The sequence below is a fragment of the Apaloderma vittatum genome, unplaced genomic scaffold, assembly GCF_000703405.1.
Source record: "Apaloderma vittatum isolate BGI_N311 unplaced genomic scaffold, ASM70340v1 scaffold3040, whole genome shotgun sequence".
Taxonomy (NCBI): Eukaryota; Metazoa; Chordata; class Aves; order Trogoniformes; family Trogonidae; genus Apaloderma; species Apaloderma vittatum.
The window spans coordinates 61,315-69,439 of NW_009696013.1; positions in this window are offsets into that span (position 1 = coordinate 61,315).

The window sequence follows — 8,125 nt, forward strand, 5'->3', positions numbered from 1 at the left end:
ATCCTCAGAGCAGTGGCTCTGCCACATGGCTCTGCCCTCGCTCCTTCGCCGACTTCCAGGGGAAGGTGATTGAACAGCTCCACGGAGCTTAATGTGAGCTGTCAGGAGCCGCCGCACGTTTGAGCAATGCCTCAGAAACAGAATAGCAAAGTAGGAACGTTGCGGAGTTTAATGTGAAATATGTGGACGTGGCCCTACCCCTTCCCATTAAAAAAAAAGGAAGAAAAAGAGCTTAACCTAGGCTAAGGCTGTTTCAATATTTAGCTGACAGCAGCTTGCCCATGTATTTGCCTGCAGGCAGGCACAATCCACCAGCTCTGGGCACATCCCTGCCATCACTGATAGAGGCCAAAGGGAGCTGGTGAGGTAGGACCAGGTATTCTATGGCTTAACACCAATTTCTTTTAAGGGAAAGTACCTTAAAGGAGCAGAAAGCATACATTTTTTGTGAGAAACAGAGAATCACAGGGCATTTTTTGTGCAATGGACTAGAGAGGATTTTAACACCTGGTTTCAGGCCAGTGAGAGGTCAAGGACAGAGCCCTGTGATGTAAGTCCTACTCAGCTATGAAATGAGGACAGCATAAAACGGTACGTATGCTGGAGGCTGGTTCTCACCCAGGACAGCCACTGCTGAGAAAGTGAGAGGAGGGGAAGACAGTCCCTAAGGGTCCCTTTAACTGTGAGGGAAGATGTTGAGCTCCATCTCTGTGGGTTTTGCCAGCAGACAGGCCCTTCTGGGAGGAGATTCCTCTGAATGGGAATCCTGACCCATCATCTGTCCTCAGAGCAAGCAAGAGAGCAAGCATGGGGACCTGCAAGCACTCCTGCCATGCTGTTGCTGTCACCATTGAACCCAAGAAGAAGAAACTGGGGCTGCTCCTGCCCTGGGCCCGGCAGACTGGGCTGTTCTGCATTGTGCAATAGAGCAGAAGGGGTCTGCTGACCTCAGACAGGAGAAAACACGGGCCCTGACTTTCTGCAGGTGTTTTTCTCCAGCAGCTTATGCCAGCGGTGTCCCTGGCTTTGTGTCTCGGTGAAATGGAAGCTCTCGGTTTGCACTGTCAGGGCAGTTAGGCGGTTTCTCCCCGCTGTACCTGATCAGGTCCCCATGCCTCTGCAGCACAAAGCATTTCGGTCCCCTCTGTGTGGATGGGAGGAGCTCACCCAGATCCCAAGTGACTGGAGGCTGGAGGTGAACTGCCCCCTGCTCTGCCCACTGAATCTTTGCACCTTTACAGCTCCACCAGCTTGCCCTTTCAGCATCAGTCCCTTTTGAGTAGCCAAATTAGATGCAAATTCATTTCCTGAAATCAGAGAACACCCTTCCTACAGGATGAAAACCTACCCAATAGAAATGGCAACTGGCGGACCAATGCTGCAAAGGACCATATCACTGCCTGCAAACACCACCATCAAAACCACACCTGCAAACGGCCCCACCATCCCATTTCCCTGGCACAAGGACGCAGACACCAGGCTGTTCCAGCTGCACACAGATGTGTTCACAGAGCCCAGCTGCACTGCTGCGTGCCCTCGCTTCAGCAGCTATCACATCGGCTCTTGACCAGTCTCAGCTATACCACCAAAATACAAGTTGAAAAGGTTTGTGAAAACCTTTTCCACCAGAACAAAGTAAAATATTGCCTGAAATACGGAATAACAAAGGATTTTCAGGAATTACTTATCAATAGCCCAAGGAGCAAAGAGCTTACAACCTATAGATCATATTGGGATTTATTTGCTTTTCTCTCTAGAGGTGGATTTCCACAAGAAAAATAACTTTACTTAGGTGTTCTAGACCCCACATCAACCTAATGTCATTGAACATGCTTTTGATTAGCTGATTTAAGTAATTCTTACTAAATGTTGCTCAGTTGCAAGGAATCAAAAGGCGCATCTCAAATATCACCTGCTGTGCCTCATCAGGTGTGATAATAGCACCGATTAAGTGAAGAGCCTTCAGTGCAGAGAAATCACAGCGCTGCGCATGTGAAATCAAGATACCTGAACACCGCTGAGCACTTGGGTGTTAGAGCAAGTTCAGCTCCAGACTTGTCCTGAATACAGAGCAGAGCTGTCTCAGCATTCCAGAGAAAAAAGTGCCCTAGTCTATAGTTCTGTGGTTTTCACCCAAACTACTGAGGCTTTAAACTTCTGGAGGTTTACCGTAGACCACATCCATTTTGTGAGCTAGAACAATCTAGTCTCTTCCGAAAGAGAAATCCACTATTGTTTCACTCTGGTTCTTCTTAATTAAAAAAAAATAAATTAAAAAAAAATCAGACCATACTTAGATGTATTCTGTGTGAGATGCAAGAGTGAGCTCAATAGGATGCTATGGTAAATCTGATGTGACTCTGTGAAGCAAACAGCTCTTCAGCACAAGTGCCCTTAAGTTATGGCTTGCTGTAATAAATTTTCAACCAATTAAAAAGGTTTTCCATTAATATTTTTTGGTACAAATGGCATTTTCTAGTGAAAAAGCCTCAGCTAAATAGAATTCTTCTAAATATACTGCTTCTTTTTCACGGAAAAAAAACCCCAGCAATTATTTCTCATTATCTCTGATCCTTGGGGAACTTCACCTTTCTACTTCTTCAGTCCTCATCAGATCCATCAACGTGTATTTTAAAAGTTCAAAGTATAAAGTTAATGCTTGCTGCACGCAAGTACCATATAATTCAATTCTTATTAGAGATGTGTTCATAATTCAGCAAATTGAACTTTGCAGTTACTTCCCTGGGAAGCTGTTCATAAAGATACTCAGCTAATGGCCATTTCACAAAACATTATGCCATCAGCCGCTGAGGAGCAGCCATAGAAAATCCACAGAAATAGATGCTGGTTTGACTCTCCAGATGATAGATCCCACTTCTAAAGACAGTGAAATAAACACAGCAATAATCTTTTTTTTTTTCTTTTCTTTTTTTCCCCTGAGAAAGCCGAAAACTCCTTCAACATAAGAACCGAGAAAATCTTTATTCTGTAGTATTTGCCTCATTTTCCCGCTTTCTTCGTGAATGAGAAAATGGCCAGGTGCTGTTGGCAGCCTTACAGCAGTGAAATGCTCCTTCTAAAAGCACAACTGCTCAAGAGCTGTTCCACGCTGGTACCATCAGCTCAAGAGTGGGAAGCAATGGAAAATGATGGTCCTGCAGGATTTGGGGGTTCCTGTTTGCCATGGTGCCCTCAGGTGACGCCAGCCAGGACTGAGGTCAGTGGGGTGGGGAAGCGGGAGGAGGGGCTGTATGCACACTCAGTAAGTGGAAATCCTAAGGTGCAGCCAGAAGCACAGGGCACATCTCCAGCACTCTAAGGCAGCATTTCCCAGCTGGGAGCGGAGATGGGGATTTGTCAGGAGGGGCCCCTCCAGCAGGTCTGGATGGGAATGGTTATGCAGGAGTTTTTTCTGCTCCAGCTGAGTCAGTCAGGACTGGCAGCTGAGAGAGGGAAACCCCCCAAAGCCATGGCCATCTCCAAAGCCGTTTGTGTCTCCCGGGGTAGGGCTGGGCTGGGGGCAGCTGCCGGCCTCGGGTGCAGCCGCCGGCCTCGGGTGCAGCCGGGGTGAAGGGCTGAGACATGAGGTTGAAAGCAGAAGTGGTGGAGGGGTAGCGAAGTGGGAGACAGCACATCACACGAGGCCACTGCAGCGGCTGGGAAGCTGCGATATAAAATAATGAGCGCAGTTTGTTTACTTTTAGCTTTGGTAGCTTCAGGACTGAGCCATTTCATTAAGACATGGCCTGATCCGCTTTTCCTTTCTGCCTCCCGGACTCGAGAAGAAGAATATGCAATTACAGAGTTCACTCATGTAGAGCCCTTCAATTACTGCGTAACTCTGTCATGTTAGTACATGACATCTGAAGTAATTCATTTTTCATCTGCCGATTAGCAGAAATTAAAATGGTTCTCAGAACATTCCAATTTATGTGAGATCAAGTTCCTTATGACTATAGACTGTCTTAGCGGGGAAGGCATTTCTTTTTAACGTCTAAGGCAAACCTGTATGCCGAGACGCTGAACAAAAATATATGAAGGAGGCAGTGGAGGGGAGACTAGAGGTCCTCAGGGACCGTGGGTAGTGGAGCTCCAGAGGTTTGCCTTCCAATCCAGCCATAAGGCGATTTAAATGTTTGGCGGAAAGTCAAAAAGCTCACTGGCACAAACGTGCACTGGAGGCAGAGGCACCTCCTTTGGAAATGATGTAGTTAGAGAGTGAGACTGAACTGCCTTTAACAACAGTAAGCTAAAAAACAGCCATAAAAACGAAGTGTTACTTCAGCAGGTGGATAAGTAGCAGAGCCGCTGCCTGCAAGATGCACTCGTGCAGCGATGCTGGACACTGCTCAGGAACCCTACGAGGCCAAACCAACCACTGCCGGCAACACCTCTCAAGCGGGATCTGAGGAAAGACCCAGGGGGCTGGGGTGGGAGGCGTCTGCAGGGCTGGCCGCTCAGGGTCATGCCTGGGGAAGCCAGGCACGGCGAATTAGATGGGAAAGCCAGCAGCAGCATGGAGCAGGTGGATAAAAGCAAGGAATCACAAACCCCTCGGCCATGGCAAGTTGTCACACTGCCCACTCACTTGCTTTCTACTTTCAAGGCATCCTGGGTGCTGGAAAAGTAGGTGAAGTCCCCTGGGAAAAGGCTGGGATTAGGAGGAGGGTGAGCACGCTCCTGCTGACCCTCAGCACCATCCTCTGCCCTCGCTGCAGGAACGTGGTCCAGAGCTCAGAAACCAGTAGGCCCTCTTAGTTGAAGTGTAGCAAAAATAAACCACAGGAAAGAAGAACAGGCAGCTTAATCCCCAAATCCCATTGCCTTGCGTGACAGCTTTCCAGCCAAGAGCAGCTCAAGAAGATAGAGGCGAAGGTACCGGCAGCGTGGGCTGCACTGTCCCCGAGGGAAGCTGCACAACATTAATTCTGATTTTTCAATGCTGCCCTGGCCAAAGGCCTCCTGTATAAGAAACTGCATGAATCCATGTGTTTCAGTCTTTGCCTGCATACACCTCCCGGTGAAAAGCCTTATAGTGTTTTCCTGCTCCACCTGGGGAATCCAGCTTTCCCTTTCACAGGCAGAGTATAAAATAGAGAGGAGGAAAGGTAGAAACAAATGTAAGAATAGCCATAACATCAGTAAAGTGGGCTACAGAGGCCATCTTCCTCTTGCACAAGAACAGTACTAGGTTTATTGTGTGTGTATGACTGAAATACACACCCAGAGCGATGTGTATATATAAACAGTGCCAGGGCACTGATATTTTGGCACTGTCAGTGTAAAGATATCAAGCATTACATAGGGCTGATTTATTATCTGACTCTGCAATAACCTTTTGAAGATAACACTGATTGGCAATTTGCATATTAACAAATACATCAACACCGAGGCAATGTCAGATGTTATGTACATCTACGTTCCACTCCAGAGGTGGCTGAATTTCAAACAGCGGCCAAACCATTTGTATCCTTCAGTACAAAAGACGCCCTATTGAAATATGAATTATTACCCTCTCTGTAGTTGGTCTTTATTGCATTTTGTCAAATTGCTTCTCCCGTGCCATCCCCATAGGATTTGCTGTTTCAGATACAGAAATTGTTTCTGCCATGAGGGGTTCCTCCTATCACACCTGGATCGGGTTATTCAACTCGGTAAACTATGTCCACTCAGATCAGGCTGTGACAGGTCTTTGAGTATCCTCCTTCAGCAAGAGGGTGGGCTGTTCTCCTCTGGAACAACAGAACTCCTCTGTAACAATTTACACTTCTCTTAGTAAGTTGTGTCTCTGCACAGCAAGGGTCAAGTTCCTGGCTGGGCTTCTCTTCTGCCTTAGTAATGAATGTAAAGGCACAAGCAATGAAACTCGTGCTCGACCTGCTCTTGGGCAGCGTTGGGAATGAAAAGTTGGTGCACACTGATCATGGGCTTCAGCCACTCGTACTGCACAGAGACACACCGCCTCCCTCTCCAGTGGTGGAGATTTTATTGCCCTTCTCATCCGCAGTCAGCTTTTAGAATGGGATTGTCCTTTACGTCCACCCAGGTGCTCTACTCCGCTTCCTGGTGTGCCAAACTAAGAGCAACATGGAAATGTGATGCTTGGCCAGCCCTCTTCCCTGACAATGTCCTGCTGTCTTCTGGCAGGACTAGTTACTCCTTCACTATTGTTCATGTTGCAAGCAGGGGATTCAAGAGCGTTGCCAGCCGGCTATCACAGAGGGAAAAGAAAGATGCTGCTCTCATTGCTTTGCCCTGGGTGTCATGGGTGCAAAGCAGCCTGAGCTGGAAGTCCTAAGACTGAGATCTTTTAGTGCAGTGCTCCTGGGCTTCAATATACCAGGAAGATTTTAAGAGGTTTTTGGAAGTTCCTGAGGTTTATGCTCACCTTTGCAGACCTGAGGTTGGCAGAGAGATGAGCCCAGAAATGATCAGTATTCACAGACGCACATTACCTGCAAGGAGTCCCACTAATTGCTGAGATTCGTGTTCAGGGCAGGGTAGTGTGTAATCAGCTACTCATCTGCTCTTCGGTGCTGAATGCTGACAAGTTGTGTCTGCAGAGCCAAAAGCACTCAGGCAAGACTAAAGAAACTCATTACCCAGCCATCACCCTTCACAGCGATGTTCCAGGAATGGGAAATACCTGCTGCAGCCATGGGTGCTCCTCGTGAGCTGCAGTGCACCAGGAAGCACAGCTGCCTGAGGTCAGCAGGTCCTGGCCCCAGCTCTCCCTCCTGCAGCTCTGCTAATGACACGCTGTTGGGTTTGGAGCAAACTCCACGCTGGGATCCTTGCTCGGTGTCTCAGGGTAATGACTCTTATCCACCGCACACAGCCAACCAGAGACTTCATTTATCTGCATTTGTCAAGGGCTTTAAGATCTTGAATAAACAAGGCTGTTGACGAGCAAATGATTAACGTGGGTGGCCACCAGTCCGTATGGACATTGATCTTCAGTGGTGTGCCTCTGCTGCTCAGCAGTCAGTGTGTCCCAGCCTTGAGCACTGGGGTGGCCCACGTCTACTCTGGAGGAAGGTCCTGTCCCCTGAAGCAAACCCATCCACCTGCAGCAGTGTTTTAAGGGGAAGGTGTCCTTCAGAGCCCCTTGCTAGCAATATGTAAAAGCAAACAGCCTTTGAGAGAAAAGAAATTATCCTACTACTGTACATCCATCTCTTATTCAATATGTTTACACACAAATCCTCAGTCTGACTTCTGTGTCCTTGCTGAAAGGAATGGACAGTGGGAGATAAATTGTTTGACTTCATTTCCAAATTGAGTACCTCCTGCTACCAGGCAAGCCTCTGTGAAGTGCCGGTGCTCAACGAGATCCCTGGCTCTAGGAATGGCAGAGCAGGGTCAAGGTGCCCTGGCAGAGACACAGCATCTGCACCCATGGCTCCTGCCCAAGCTGTGTTGGCCTCCATCTCTCATATCCACACATTCCCGCAGGCGGTATATTCACTCAGAGATTTTTTTTTTTTGAAGGGCAGTGAGTGGGAAATAAAACTGGTGGCGCCTGCTGGCAAGGGTACTGGCAATCATCCCGAGAAGTTGGAGGAGTTCTGACAGCCCCAGGGCCTGGCAGGTGGAAATGCTTCTTCTGTGTCCTCCAGATACTCTCCTTCTTGTGTTTGGTCACCACCCCTGGGCTCTGACATCAGCCAGGGAAGCTAAGCAGGATCTCCAGGTGGGACCTGCATCCTGGGCTTCACTGATCAAGATGTCCAGCAGTTTTGCCCTCCTGCTGCTTGGAGAAAAGTGTAATTCTTTTGATTTTTAATTTAATTTATTTTCTTTAGTTTCTGTGGAGAGATGAAAGTCTGCCTGGTAGCAGCACTGATGAACGTGATCACACAGGAGGAATGTCTTGAAACACGCTCTGCTGCACTGCCACGTGTTTCAGGGCTGGCTACATTACAAACAGAGAGTAGGGTGTCCAGGTCGCTCCTGACCAGCTTGTTTTCTAGTTAAATTCATTGCTTAATAGGAAAAAAAAAATATTCAAGCCTGTGACTATTAGATCTGTCCATTGTTAGAGGGGAGCCTGCCTCCCCCCTTACCTGATTGGATTGCAAGGAAACAGGGACACAAGCTGAGGGAGAGTTTCCCCAAGGTGAGC